Here is a 14292-nt window from a genome sequence, read left to right as displayed (position 1 = left end):
GGAGTATTGCGTTCAAAGTTAGAATTTCCTTTTTAAGGGAGGACATCAACAAAGTGGAACCAGTTCAGAGCTGTACAACTAGGATAGTGAAGGGTCTGGAAACCATGTTCTGTAAAGAACTGTTGAAGGAGTGAGGAGAGAAGAACAGTGAAGAAAGGAGAGGAGAGGAAAGGAGGAGAAGAGAAGAGAGGAGGAAAGGAGCAGAGAACAGAAGAGGAAGAGAAGAGGAGGAGAAGGAGAGAATGAGAAGAAAAGAGAGAGTAAGAGAGAAGAGAAGAGAGGAGGAGGAGAGAAGGAGAGGAGGGAAAAAGAGAGAGGAGGAGAAGAGAAGAGAGAAGAAGGGAAGGGAAGGAGAAGAGGAGGAGAGGAGAAAACAGAGGAGGAGAGGAGAGAAGAGGAGGACAAGAATAGGAGAAGAGAGGAGAGGAGGAGAAGAAAAGAGAAGAAGAGAAGAGAAGATGAGAAGAGAGGAAAAGATGAGGAGAGGAGCAAGGTGAGGAGGGAAAAAGAGAGAGGAGGAGAGGAGAAGAGAGAAGGGAAGGAGAAGAGGAGAGAAAGGAAAAAAGGAAAGAAAAGGAGAGGAGGAGAGAGGAAATAAGAGAAGAAGAAAGGAGAAAAGGAGGAGTGGAGGAATGGAGAAGGAGAGAAGGAGAAAAGGAAGAGAAGAGAGAAGAAGAGAAGGATGTGAGAATGTTTTTCAAATAGTTTGTTATTTAGAAGAGACTTCCAACTTATCATAGAGAAGACTTACTGTGGCTAGTTTGAGAGGACTAATAAATAGAAGTTAGATGGAGGCAGATTTTTAGTTCATCATAGGGAAGAACTTTTTAACAAAGTTCTGAGTCCTGTGATTTATTGCTTGTGAGTTAGTAGGATTCCTTCATCATTAGTTGTAAGATTCTATTAACTTGTCACCAATCAATCAATCAATCAAGAAGCATATATTAAATACTTACTATATACCGAGCACTATGCTAAACATAGAGGAAAAAGCAAGAATAGTCCTGCCTTCAAGAAGCCTATATTCTATTAGAAGATATGTACGTGTAAACTGTCAGAGGGGAAGGCAGGCAGACAGAAACTTCTCTGAAATTATTATTTTTGATTATGCTGATACTTCTCCCCTTTTTTGATAATCTTTAAGAAAATATAATCTTCCTATTTCCAATCACTACCCCATCAAAGGTGGAGTTTAAATTTATTTTAGCATATTGGCCTAAAAGTAGAAGTAAATCTCCTGACTATAAAGGGTGGGGAGACAAGGAGAAGCTAGGTGATTCAGTGGATAGAGCACCAGCCTTAAAATCCTGAAGTCTGCAGTTCAAATCTAGCCTCATACACCTACTAATTGTGTGACATTGGGTAACTCACTTAACCCCAATTGCCTTGCAAAAAAAAGAAAAAAGAGAGAGAGAACTAGAAACGTTCCTACAGAAGATAGTGTTTGAGCTGAGTTCTGGAAGAAGCCAGGAGGCAGAGGAGAGTTTGGGGAGAATTCTGGGAATGAAAGAGAGCTCATGAAAAAACATGGAAATGAGATACATCTGATAAGGGCAATTGTTTGCAGGGGAGAAAAGCATAAGAAAACTCAAGAACCAGGGAAGAGCCATGTTGTAAATAACTTAAAATATCAAACAAAGGAGTTTGCATTTGATCCTAGAGGAGCAACAGAATAAATGGAATTTATTGAGTAGGGGGTGACATGCTCAGACCTGCACTTTTGGAAAATTAATTTCACAGCTAAATGTGGGAGATAGATTGCAGTGGAGAGTGACTTGAAGGAATCAGATCAATTAGTTTGCTATTGTTGTCTACATGAAAGGTGACAGAAGACCTGAAACAAGAGTGGTGGTTGTATTAGTGGAGAGAAGGGATATATACAAGAAATTTTGTGGTAATAGAAATGACAAGATTTGGCAATTTTTCAGTTTTCAGGAAGAAAAGTGAGGGGTTGAAAATGACTCTGGTGATATGAAGGATGGTCTTGTCCTCCACAGGAATAGAGAATTTCAGGAAAAAATTGGCTGTGAGGAAAAGATAAGGAGGTCTGCTTTAGGCAGGTAGAGTTTGAGACGCCTATGGGACCTCCAGATCAAAATGTTCAATAGCTAGTTGGTGATGTGGGACTGAAGGTTAGCCTGGAGCCTTGAGCTGGATATAGAGATCTGAGAATCATCTCATAGAAATGACAAGGGAACCCATGGGAGCTGCTGAGATTATTAGGTGAGACTATATACTTGGACTCCCTTAGAGGAAACATACTTGAAGTTGCTACATGGGTAAATTCTTTCTCATTCTAGTAAAGGTTTCTTATGCCCCTATCACAGTCAGAAGTAACTGTGCTTTCTGGGGGAGCCTGAGCCTTCAGACTGTCTCTCAAACAGAACATCTCAAGAAAGGAAAAATATTTCTGACTCTGAGACAGGGATCATTATGTCATTGGTCCTTCATTGTCTAACTCAAAGCTTTTTAAACTGTGGATCATGATTCCATATAAAGTCGTGAAGTGAATGTGGGGGTCATGAAAAATTTGGCAATAATAAAAGTGCAATGATCAAAAATTAATTCAGAATCAAATGTGTAATCAGTCTGAGGTGTTTCTGGCAGCACATTGTGTAACTTCATGGCAGTCTTGGTTCTGAAAATGCAACATGTGCATTTTTGCACTGTGCATGCCATCATATTACGTAGAACTAATTAACACTTCCAGAAACACCTCAGCTCAGATTCAAGACTATTGTACGTTATGAATTGCAGTATTTTTACTGTACATACAAAGTTTTCTGCTCTTACAGAAACATAATTGTTTAACTATAGAAAATAAATATTTGTCTACCATTATTCCTTGGCATACAAGTATCAAATTAGTACATCTTTGGATTGTATTGTGTTAAAATGCTTGATTTTTAAAATTGCTGTTAACATCTTCTTTTACAGAAACATAAGTGTTTAATTGCAGCAAGTAAAGGCAAAAACCCTTTAATAATATTTCTCTACCATCACTGCTATATGTGTGAATATCAACTTTCTAAATTAAGTATAAACAAATGTAACTTCATAAACTATGGCTAGTATTTGTTTAAGAAATTGTTAGCAATATTTGATCACAATGTAAGACAAAAATATTTTTTGGTTGGTGGCTAAATTTAGACAGAAGAGGTAAAAAGTACATCTTTGCTACAAGGTAGCATGTCCTAACTTGACAGGAAAAAGAAAATATGTCAAATCATTTTTTGCGATATGAATTTAATTCTAATAATGAGGATAATGTGGAATTTTTCATAAATGAAGGTTTACAGTGAAAAAATTGTGTTGTGAATCTGTGCAGATGGTGCTGGAGCAACAATGGGCAAGAATGTTGGATTTCTAGCAAAAATTAAAGCTGATGGCAACAACCGTCACTTTTATTCACTACATGATCCATCAGGAGGCACCCATAGCCAAAAAAAAAAAAAAAAAAAAAAAAAAAAATCACCAGAATTAGATGTTATGCATCTCAGTGCTATTATTAACTTCAATAAAAGTTTGGTTTTTAAACCTTTACAAAGATATGGACTCTGATTACAAAAGCTTATTAGTACATGCAGAGGTAAAGTGGTTCTCAAGAAGGTGAAAATTTAAATGGATTATTTAAATTAAAGATGAAGTTGTTATATTTTTGACTGAGCAGAAATCTAATTTTCTTAATTTTTTTTCAATGACATGACTTTCAGAACTGTGTTACTTGTCAGATATTTTCAAAAAATTCAATGATTTAAATGTATAGCTGCAAGGAAAATATTGCAACATTTACATTAAAAGATAAAAGTGAGTTTCACTTTAAAAAGTGAATATATTATTAAATAGTGGAAAATATCTCTTTAGAATGTTTATATAAGTACAGATATTTTATAATTGAAAAGTAACCTTCTAAAAGATTTAATTCTAAGAGTTCTAATTGATCATTTGAAGTGTATGGAAACTCAATTTCAGAAACACTTCCCTTCAAATTTTGATTCTAAAAAACTAAATTGAGGCTATAAAACATACTCAATTGAAATAATCTGCCATTAAAGTTCAAGAAGAATTTGACAATTTATCAAATGACACATTTAAATTTCCTAAAAGAATTGTTAAAAGAATTTTGGCTTGGGATTTAGGTCAGAATTTCCAGTTTCTGAAATAACCCTAAATATACATCTGACATTTTGTGTTATGTATTTATTCAAAGTGGCATTCTCAGCATTGATGATTACAAAAGCAAAATATTGATCAACTCTAAAAACTATTGAAGATGTATCTGGATCAAATATTTGGCCAAGATTTAATTCTTTATGTAAAAATAAACAAGCTTATCCATCTCATTAGTATATGAATTTGCTTTTATCCTTAATAAATGATAAAATTATATGTATACCATAAATTTTTTAAAAATACATTTTTATGATTTATTATTAGTAAATGTTTGATTTATATATCTATTTTATTTACCCTTATACCGAGGGTCACATAAAGATTTCTTGAAAAAGGGTCATGAATGGAAAAAATTTTAAGCAAAAGCAGAGAGAAAAATTTAGGTTTTTAGTTCCTTTTATGTTATTTTATTTCCTTACTTTTCTTCCCACCCACAGTAGTACTATATGAGTAGTCCTCCTTCCTCCTCCAATAGATGTGATTCAGAGGAGATTCCTTTTCTCTGAATAGGAAACTATGCATACCTGAATTTACAAACTTGGATTCACTAATGATCTAATCCATAAGGTTAAATGCTAATCAAGAAATCTTTCTTTGCCTAGAAGGCTAAATTCTGATATCCAACTGCCTAAAAAAATTTCTCTTCTCAGGATAAAAAAATGAATTGCAAGATTCTTGAACTTTGTAGTTTTTTCATGTTACTCTTCTGAAACTTTTGTTGCCAAAGAAATTTCCCTTATTTGATAAGAAGTTGAAATTTTGAAACTGTGTTGCCTAGGTAATTCCTTCTTCCATGACTAGGAGACAGAGACTCAGCACTAGCTTTCTTGGATTCCATAAGCAAGCAGCTGTCTGCCACCTGTCCCTTTTAAGTCAACATGAATAGTTCCTGGTACTTACTAATGATTCTCTTATTCTTTCTAGAAGATCAGAAAGGAATGGATGAAGAGGGACTAAGAGTAATCTGTAGGACTATTATAGGTCAGTACTGAGATTCTGGGCCCAATCAATTTTGGAATCAAAATTGGGATCACTTACTGAGACAAGTGTCCCATGATCTTTCAATAGGAGAATGTTCACTTTCTATAAAGAAATATAATTGTACATACAGTGGAATGACTTGTGGTAATTACCCCAGTTGGTTTGGAGAGTTGAGCATCTTTGTGCTACAAAAGGTCATTCTGCTGTGTTGCTTCTATTGTACCTTCATGCCACAAGGGGACATCAGGCAAAATAAGGACATCGTCAGCCACAGATAATTACAATAAATAATATTAAATACAGCAAATAGGTTCTTTAGTAGAATTTAAAACAAAACAAAAACAAGGTATAGATGGCATAGCAATTGATCATTCCTTGAGGCTATGGTTAAAAAAATATCACAGCTGCCCACCTTTTACTTAGCCATTTAGAAATCATATCTCAGTCTTGAAGAAAGGAACTGCAGATGTGGTGGACACTGGATGTTATGGTGCTGTTATGGGGATGATTGACACTTTTCCGTTTTCTTTTGTTCTTTGTCTCTCAAGAGTTCCTCAAAAACCCCAATGGAGATGAGATTGGATGCTGTACTTTTCTATGTGAAGATGTATTAGTTTCCTTTCTTCCCAAATTGGGAAAAACTTCAAATCCAAGGACTGAGTGACTTACTAGAGTTAATCAAAGATTCACTATTCAGAAAGCTGGTTAGTTTCAGTGGGGATGTCTGTTCATCAATCTCTTATACCAAAATCTCATACAAAAAAGTTCACCTATTAAGAAGCTCATCAAATTGATTGGGCAACTCCTTTGGTCAATCCCCTCTGAGTATAAAATTGTCTAGGGTATTTTAGTAGGCTACAAACTTTATATGAGCATATATATGTTATTTTTTTCAAAAAAGCAAACTCAGACTTAGAAAGAATTAAGAGAAGTATAAAATGCCCTTGAAAGGGAAGTTTACATATTCCTACTTTGGAATCCTTTAGCCAGGTTTCTTCTCTGAGTTCAACTTACTCAGAATGTAGAAAAGCCGAATCATTGATTCACATGTAGTCTGCAGATCTATTTATCTACACAGACCTCAATTTCCTAATATGCAAAATGAGAGGGCTGAACTAGATATTCTTGAAAGTCCCTTTAGCTCTCAAGTCTTTGTGACTCCAAATATTAAAATAGTTTTTAAACTTAAAAATTTAATTTCCAAGGACCAAACTATTTTCTTGTCTTTGAAATGTTGGTTGCTATTTCATAAGTGGTTGTCAAAAAATATTTTGACTAAAATGTCAGAGTCAATGGTTCTATATTAGACAAGGCCAAACCAAAGAGAGGAGGGAAAGGTATTGAAATTGCTCCTTAAAGTTGCCAAGCCATGTTGCCTCGTATATTTTCATTTGAAGCAAATAATTGCACACTCCAAAATGGATTGATCTCAATACAGTATCATTCAGTCATGACAAGATAACAGCTTGAATCGGCTCTTGTCTCTTATCACCGAATCATTGCACTTTTGATCTCAAAGCAGGAATGTTCCAGTTGGTTCATTTAATAAGAAATAATGACAGCAGTGCTTTTTTCATTAGCTGAGAAAAAAAGCATATTTACCTGCTGAATAAAAACCCAAGACTGCAAATAAAATTTGTCTCACTTTCAAGGTGCAAATCAAATGGGGGAATGTTTGCGTTTCCTTATCTATTAACGGGAGTTATTTGTAATATCTACTCTGCAGAATTGTGGTGAGGAAAGCTCTTTCTAAAGCTTGAAACACTAGAGAGATTGTGAACAAGGGCAGTGACCTTCTGGGTACAGATCAGAGAATCTGAAATGAGAATTTATTTGATAGTCATGCCATAACTAGAGAGGGACTTGTCAGTAATTTAGGTGCATATTGGGGAAAATATTTGTGCATTTGTTCTTGCCATATTTTTGAAGTATATATTCTTTTGTAAAAGGTAGTTGATGGTAACAGTTATGTGGAATTTGGACCTTAGTCACAGTAGAAACTCCAACTGAGACAATAGAGAAGAAAGCCTACAAAGCCCCCAGATATCCTTAATCCCTGAGGGGTAATAACTGGCATTATGCATACCTCCGTTTTCTGCTCTTACTGAGACCTGGACAGTTCCAGATGACATGAATGGGTCATGATGGGGGAGTCAGAAGACTTCTTTCTCCTTATAACTACTTTCAGACTTTCCCTATACCACCATTGATCAATACCTTTGCCTTTTTTGAGATTCACTCAATCCAAATTCATCATCTAATCAGGGTCCTAGTAGCTGCTATCTATCAAGCCCCAGGATGGTCTTCCTTCTTCATTGAATTCAATGCCTGGATTGCAGTCTTCCTATTGCAATTCCTGCCCTTGTACCAGGAGGGGTTTCAACTTACATACTGATATTCCCTCAAATGCCCTGGTTTCCCATTTTTTCAATCTGATAAATTCCTGTGCCTGAACTCCACTCCACATAGGTTTCTCACAGAGATGGTCAACCCTTGATGATCACCTGAAATGTTTCTGTTCATGAGCTCCAAAATATGAACCACCCAAGTATTTATTAAATATTTACTATTAGCCAAACATTGTACTAAGGTCTGGGATGCAAAGAAAGTTAACACAGTATCTAACCTCAAGGAGTTTACATTTTAATCTTTTATTATTCCATTTTTCCTCTTCCTTATCATCCTTAATCCTGGTATTCATCATCATCCTGACCTCCAATAGCTCCACCCTTCAGTGCTTTCCCAGGCTATCACCTCTGCACCACATTTTCTTCCCTTTCCCCTCAATATTATCCTCCATTCTTGAATCTCTTTTCTCTTTATTCTATTGCCTCTCATGACTTGTCACATCCCAAATTTGTATTATTCTCATTATCTGCATCTTCACTCTTTTTCATGGGAAGCTGAAGAGAGCTAGAGAAAAATCACAAAACTAGGCTGATTAGGTCCACTACAAATTTATGTGAAACAATAGCAACAGGGTACTCACTGCAGCAAGGTAATTCCTTTCTACCCCTCTATTAAGTTTGTTATTCCACTCACTATAGCAACTATTTCATACCTTTTTATCCTACTTCAATCCTCCATGGTACTCTTTGTAGCTTCTCCTTTGGCTTAATATGCTGCATCATACTTCAAAACAACAACATATTGAGGCCATTTGCCAAGAGGTCCCTCTTTCCTGATCCTCAATTCATATCACTAGGATACCTTTTCCTTCTAACTCCTCTTCTATCCATGTTTCATATGAGAAATGGGTTTTCTCCACATCAAGGTAAACTATTCTATGTATATCTTTGAAACCATTCTCTCCTGTCTTCCCCAATACATTGTCTCCTCTTTCATTCCCATTTTCTCACTAATTTCAATATTCCTTCATTTACTGATTTTTTCTACTTCCTACAAATATATCCATAGGTTCAATTATTGTTTGTATGCATATGATTCTCAGCTCTATCTTCCCAGCTTTAACCTCTCCTCTGACCTTCAATCTTTCATTCCCAACTGCTTTTTGGATACTATAAACTGGATACCCTACAAAAATCTCAATACCAACATATCCAAAACAGAACTTCTTATTTTCTTCCTCAAAACCATTCTTCTTCTAAACTTCCTTGGTATTTTTTAAGGCTCTACTGTCTTTTCAGTTATCCAAGACTGCACCCTTATTGTCATCTTGGACTCCTCACTTGTTCTCAACCCACATATCAGTTCCCAATAATTGTCTTTTCAGCTTTCACAACATCTCTTGTAGATGTCCCCTTCTCAACACTTACGTAGCCATTATATTGATACAAGCCTTTATTACCCCATGCCTGGACTATTGCAACAATTCTTTAATTGGGCTCCTTTTCTTAAATCTCTTTTAGCCCATTATCTCAGCTAAAGAAATCTTCCTAAAACTTAAGCTTGACTATGTTACTGTCCTCCTCAAAAACTCCAAAATTTTGTTATTATCCCTGGGATAAAATATAAAATCCTTTGTTTGACATTTAAAATCTCTCACAAATTAGCCCCTTCTGATTTTTGTGGTCTTTTTACACTTTACTTTTCTCCATATATTTTATGATCTAATAATACTAGCTTTGTTCCTGTTCATTACATACAACAGTCCATCTCCCACTTCAAGCTTGTTCAGTAGTCATTCCTCATACTTGGAATGCTCTTCTTCTACATCTCTCTGCCTCCTCTATTCCCTGACTTCTTTAAGGCTCAGATTGAATCCTACCATCTTCAAAATGGTTTTCATGGTCTTCTCTCCACCCCTATTTAGAAAAGAAAATTTTAGGAATTGGGATAGAGACTGACTCTGTGATTTCTTGAGTATAGGGAATGATGGATGAGAAATCCTCTCTGTAAATGCAAATTAACATCTCCTCCAACGCATTGTCTTAGAAAGATGCTTAGACTCCTGAGAGGTTGTAAGGTCCTTCAATCAATATGTGTCAGAGAATGGAATACTTTGCAAACTATAAAACAAACAATAATAGATTTGGAAGCTATTCTAACAAGAATATTCACAATAGGAGCCATCACACTTAGGCAGTTATAGGAAAAAGAAAAAGAAAGAAGATTGATATTCTCAAAAGTACATGATAAACACTTATAAACAAAAATATTTTTGGAACATGTAGACATCACTTAACTGATCAATAGCCTATGCTAAAAAGAAGTATGCACATTAGATTTATTTAATATAACTACAAGTAGATTTCCCTCTGGATGGAGCCCAAGAGGTGTCTAAGCTCCATTAATGGAATCAAAAGATTCTCCATGGGTTATATCTATGAGTATTTATCTTAATACTTTTAAGGAAACACAGGAAAAGTTACTCCTGCAATATAGCCTGTAGAAGACTTGTAAAAAAAATTATAATTTTTGTTGTCCTTCTTTAGTTGTTTTAGCCATGTCTGACTATGACCATTTTGATGGTTTTCTTGGCAAAATTACTAGAGTGATTCACCATTTTCTTCTCCAGCTCATTTTACAAATGAAGAAACTTGGGCAAATAGAGTTAAGTGACTTGTCCGGTGTCACGCTGTTAGTAAGTGTCTGGGACAAAATTTGATCTCAGATCTTCCTGCCTCTCATTTCTATTATTTCTATCCATTGTACCACCTAATCGCCTCTATCCAAGAGGGTGAGAAGAATAATAATATTAATAACTAGTATTTATATAGTACTTCTGTGTAGTATCTAGAAATTTTTATAAGCAGTTATGTCATTTTTTTATTCATTGGTTGTTTGTCCTTTGTTTTAGAAGAGGATCATAGCATCAGGGAGATGATGCCGTGATTTGCAAGTGAATTGGATGTAAAAGAGAGGGGGCTGGGCAAGATCACCAGGCTCACTTTCTCCTCTGGAGCCATCTGGGTCCAGTGGCCAATATAGATCAGGATGACTAGAGATGACCCTGGATGCAGTGGGAGTTCTCGACCTTTTTTTACCTAAGGTCTTTCTTTCCCAGATCTCAGTTTGCCTGAGTCATTACTCATTCAGTGATTTAAGGCTAGGTAAGAAATGAAGTAATGAATGACTTTTTTTAACCTAGTCAACAATGTATTCACTTCAATACTCCAAGGGATCTATGACCTCACTAATACAGGTATATTCCTTCCACTGGTGCAGATCATAATTCATCTTGTGTAACCTCTTATCCTGTGCAAGTCTTCAAAATGTCTTATGTACAATATACATTATATACATATACACTCATATAATAATAGGCTTATATATGCGTATATATGTGAGTATGTATACATGTATGCATTGTATAAGTGTGTGTAACATAGGTAAGACTTGTACATATATGGATAGATATAAACATATACATTCAACTTTAACATATATATATATATATGGATTCATACTTTAATTAATACTTTAACTTCCATACAGAAATTCATATAGACAATTGATAAATAACAGTAAGAATGTCATACCTTGTCTCGGGTTCTATTCATGAAAAGAAAATGAAGAAATCTATCTGCCTTGAGCATTGCACTTTTAACTAGTGACTGTAATTGCAAGCTCCAAGTTAGCCTTCCAGTGCACATGGTATTTGAAGCATAAGAGGCTACGTGTGCACATTGTACATTTGCACATATGTTGACAGTTGCCTGAATTATTTTCTAATACAAATTTTAAAAATCCATATAATTTGTGTGGAATATGCACAAGGGAAATATATATCTGTGTTCATATGCACATATGTACATACATATAAAATACATAAATGTATTTTATATTTATATATAAATATAAAAACATGACAAGTTCTCTGCATTTTTTTTTCATTATAACTATTTTTTCCCTTCTCTTAGTCCCTTACCAAAACAAAAGGGTAAGAGGAAGTGGAATGGATGCTGTCAGAGTGAACATTTATCTTTTTTAAGTTAAATGTTGGATTCACTGCATTTTGAAAACTTACTTAGGACTTTCTCCATATTGGTGATGATGAGCACTCTATTTAACAAGAAAAGGGAGCAAAGTTGATGAGAAACAAGAAAGCTACTCCTCTGGGACACTTCAAGGCTAATCCCTTTGGGGACTCTTGTGAAGGAATCCCTTTTGAAAAGTGGAAACCAGAAAGTGGAACCAGAAATCTCCATCATGTTCCTGTCCCCAGCTTATCTCATGGGACACTTTGGGGAGTTTCTTTTTGGGAGAGATTCAGGGCATGACCTCTTGCTTGAGCTGAGTTACTCTTTCCCAATGGGAGAACTCCTTCCTTCTGTTTTTGTCTTGTATGTAGAGATGGTGCAGTGGATAGAGAGCTGGGCCTGAAATCAGGAAGACTCATCTTCCTGATTTCAAGTCTACCCTTAGACACTTCCTAACTGTGTGACCCTTGGCAAGTCACTTTACCCTGTTGCCTCAATTTTCTCATCTCTAAAATGAGCTGGGGAAGAAATTGGCAAACTACTCCAGTATCTTTGCCAAGAAAACCCCAAATGTGGTCACAAAGAATAGACATCACTAAAATGACTAAACTACAACAAACATACACTCCTGTGTCTACCCTCTCTGATTTATGTTTTGCTGTGATTTCTTTGCTGTTTTTAATCTGTGTTCACTGTGGAACTATTAGTGGGAATGGGGTCAAGCCTTAGATATAAAGCTTGGGCTCTTATCTTCCAATAATAATGGCAAAGTGATCAGAAGTTAGCTTGAACCTGATTATATACTCTAGAGGAACGATATTTAAGATAACAGATAGATATATTTTCATCCTAGTATCTATTTTCTCTGAGGAAATCAGAATAATAGCTCTTGGGCCCAATCTCTTGCTTCCCCTCCTGGCAATAATCAAAGTCTTCCTTGGAAAAAGGTCAGGGGAGAAGTGGTTAAGCCATACAAAATCAGGTTCCTTGCCATAAGGAGCCTACAAGGGTCCTCCTCAGCTCCTTTGCCATATGCAGGCTCCTCTCCCTATTATTGAGAGTTTTCCCCACACAAGATTTATTGTGTTTTGACAAAGAACACTTACCCAAGAGGCCCTTATCTGTTTCCTCCTACTTGTCCTGTTCCCCCAGGCAGGGGAAGTGGCTGCCCAGGCTCCATGATGCTAACTGAAGCCTTCCAGTCTTGGCAGAGCAGTGGAGGGGTTTTCCAGCAGGCGGTGTTGCAAGGGAAGGAAGTGGGGGATAAAATTCAAATAAGCAGAGATTGGTGTCTGGGGGTAAAGTAAAAAGGGCAGACACTTACATTGTCCAAAACAGAGGCTAATGTCAGTGCATAGAGATGCCCATTGTGTTGTGAATGAACCATAGGCAACTGCAGGGTCCAACAAGCAAGCCCAGTCAAACCAAAGACTGAGGGCTAGAGGTGGGCTGGGGAAAGGGAGATTGTTTCTAGTGGGAAATGAGGGCCAGGAGTTAGGAATCAAGGCTAGGTAAAGTACCAGGATACCGAACTAGACCAGGAGAATCCCAGTTTACTGCATTCGTCCTTCTGTGTGCACACAGGGTTTTTAAGGTGGACCACATACCACCAGGCTCCTCCCTCCAGCTTCTCCTGAATTCTGTTCAGTTGGACAACTCCTGTTACTGCTCTCATTAACTTACATAGCAACCATGGAATGTATGCACTGGCCACTGGCAGATAACAGTCAATTTTATTTGTTATACTTTGTACTTAGAAGCAAGATCGAGGTTGATACAAAGTAAAAATGAATTTAGTCCCTGACTTCAAGGAGTTTACATTCTACTGTGGGGGATCTAACTTGTTCTCTTAACATGGAAAACCATATAGTATTCTGGAAAGTAAATTCCTCTAATGCTTTTAATAGCTCTGGGAAATATGCTTTAAAGCCTTAATTCCCATTACACGTTGTGGGCCAGTAGTAAGAAGCTAGGAGTCACTGAGATCAAAAGGTCTCATGTTTAATAATATGTTTGAATCTTTTTGACTAGAGACTTTTGTTTTGGATCTGTGACTAGATATGCCTGGAAATGATTAAGAGTAAGCCTGTTGTCTCCTATACTAATTCATCTGGGGCAAAGTAAATTCATATTTGATTTCATTTAAATTATGCTCTGTCTCCAGGTGACTAATAGATGCTATTTGAGAAAATGAGGAAGATGATCACCTCTCCAGTTAACAGCCCATGAAGAGATTTTTGTGTGTGTGTGTGTGTGTGTGTGTGTTCTCTTACAGAAGGGGTGGCTTATTTTTTCCAAAAGAACATGGTTAAGCTTGTGGTTTAGGGATGTTAAGGATTTTATGGTCAAGTCTAGTAGGAGTGTACTTAAATAGGAATTGATTTGTGACACGATTACCATTTTGATTAATTTAGCCCTTCCCTCAGTACTAGAGGTGGTGGGAGGACTAGCTCTTAATAGCCTTTTGAATTACTGTTTCATGTTTTGGGTACTGAGTCGAAAAGTCTCTTTTAAATCACTAGTATGTCACAGTCAACCATTTTATTCAGTTTGGTTTCTAATTAAAGTTAAAAGAGGGCATGTCTGTCACTATAAGGAAGAATTTATTAAAAGTTAAAGATGTTCTCTTTATTGTTTCTCTTACTTTGCACCTGGAAAATGAGAATTTGTCATTGCTTAGGATTTATAGACAAATTCTCATTTTTGCAGGTGCAAAGAAAGAGAAACCATAAGAACACACACACACACACACACA

The 14292-nt window shown here is 36.2% G+C and overlaps 1 protein-coding gene across 2 annotated transcripts in view; it reads right to left on the bottom strand.

Annotated features, from left to right (window-relative positions):
* The window catches only part of LOC100924281, a 77473-nt gene extending 64278 nt beyond the window's left edge, over nt 1–13195 (bottom strand). For both annotated transcript variants that reach the window (XM_031946619.1, XM_012541531.3), the window contains exon 1: nt 12644–13195. The gene's annotated coding sequence lies outside the window, so the exon portion shown is untranslated. The remainder of the gene's footprint in view (nt 1–12643) is intronic.
* Nucleotides 13196–14292: the final 1097 nt, after the last annotated feature.

This window comes from Sarcophilus harrisii, chromosome 1, assembly GCF_902635505.1.
Source record: "Sarcophilus harrisii chromosome 1, mSarHar1.11, whole genome shotgun sequence".
In the NCBI taxonomy this organism is placed as follows: Eukaryota; Metazoa; Chordata; class Mammalia; order Dasyuromorphia; family Dasyuridae; genus Sarcophilus; species Sarcophilus harrisii.
Note: the sequence above shows the minus strand (reverse complement) of the source record. Positions and strands in the feature narration are given on the sequence as shown.